This window comes from Solanum tuberosum, unplaced genomic scaffold (assembly GCF_000226075.1).
Source record: "Solanum tuberosum cultivar DM 1-3 516 R44 unplaced genomic scaffold, SolTub_3.0 scf00457, whole genome shotgun sequence".
NCBI lineage: Eukaryota > Viridiplantae > Streptophyta > Magnoliopsida > Solanales > Solanaceae > Solanum > Solanum tuberosum.
This window is the reverse complement of record NW_006239380.1, coordinates 241,682-242,844: the sequence shown is the minus strand read 5'-3', so window position 1 is coordinate 242,844 and position 1,163 is coordinate 241,682. Positions and strand designations below refer to the sequence as shown.

At 33.8% G+C, this 1,163-nt stretch overlaps 1 long non-coding RNA gene across 1 annotated transcript; it reads left to right on the top strand.

Annotated features, from left to right (window-relative positions):
• The first annotated feature begins 491 nt into the window (after positions 1-491).
• On the top strand, positions 492-889 carry LOC107058201 (uncharacterized). Its single transcript, XR_001471833.1, has 3 exons — positions 492-513; positions 600-687; positions 764-889. It is a non-coding gene; the product is annotated as an uncharacterized lncRNA (long non-coding RNA).
• Positions 890-1,163: the final 274 nt, after the last annotated feature.

The following is a 1,163-nucleotide window of genomic DNA, read 5'->3' as shown; positions in this document are numbered from 1 at the left end:
TTTTTTCAAAGTTCTTGGAGCAAAATGTTTGAGCATAGAGGAGTTGGAACAAATAGAAGCCCAAATACCAACAACACTATGCAAGTTAAAAAAGGTGTTTCCTCCTGCTTTTTTTTATGTCATGGTGCACTTGTCTATTCATTTACCTAATGAAGCTAGGATTGTTGAACCAGTTCAATATCGATGGATGTATCCAATAGAGAGATACCTACACTTTTTGAAGTGTTTTATTGGTAATATAGTTCACCCTGAAGGTTTTATTATAGAGGGATATTTAGCAGTTGAATGTGTGACATTATGTTCAAGGTATTTGAAAACAATAAAGACAAAGTTTAATTGTCCAGAGAGAAATTATGATGGTGCGGTAATTGAATCTGATGGTAGTTTAACCATATTTTGTGAGCCTGGAAAAAGTTTAAAGGGTAGTTCACCAGACAAACTTGATTCACATGATTTGGAGGAGGCACATTTTTATATTTTGAAGAACTATGATGAAATTCAACCATTTCTCGAGTAAGTATTGATTAAATCTAATAATTTACTTCTATCTTGTCCATATTTCAACATAAAATAACATGTAGAACTTCAATTCATTGTAGAGAATTTTCACAAATTCATAGTGAGGCCTCTCAACAAAGTTCAGATGTGGAGTGGAATAGACAATTCATTAGTTGGTTACAAAAGAAGGTGAGTAGAAATTAATCAATTTTCTTAAATCAAGTATGTAAATATTGTTTTCTAAAAGGGTATTTGTTGTTGTTAGGTTGCAGAGTTGTACAAACATGATGATAGTAAGAGAATGGCAGATTTGCTATCGTTGTCACGTGGTCCTCTGCCATATGTGACAAGATTCAAAGGCCATATTGTTAATGGATATAGGTTTCATGTGCAAGAGTATGATATATATTTGAAAACTCAGAATTGCGGGGTAGTTGTAGTAGGTAAGACCGGTGAAGAGCAAAAACATATGAATTACTATGGCGAGTTAACCGAGGTTCTTGAATTACAATTTGTTGGGGAGAGAAGAGTGATTTTATTCCGATGTACATGGTTCGATGTGTATGATCAAAAGAGGGAAGTTAAAATGGATGAATATGGCTTTTTAAGTGTTAATCGTCGGCGATGTTTGAAAATAAATGAGCCATTTGTATTAGCCAGCCAAG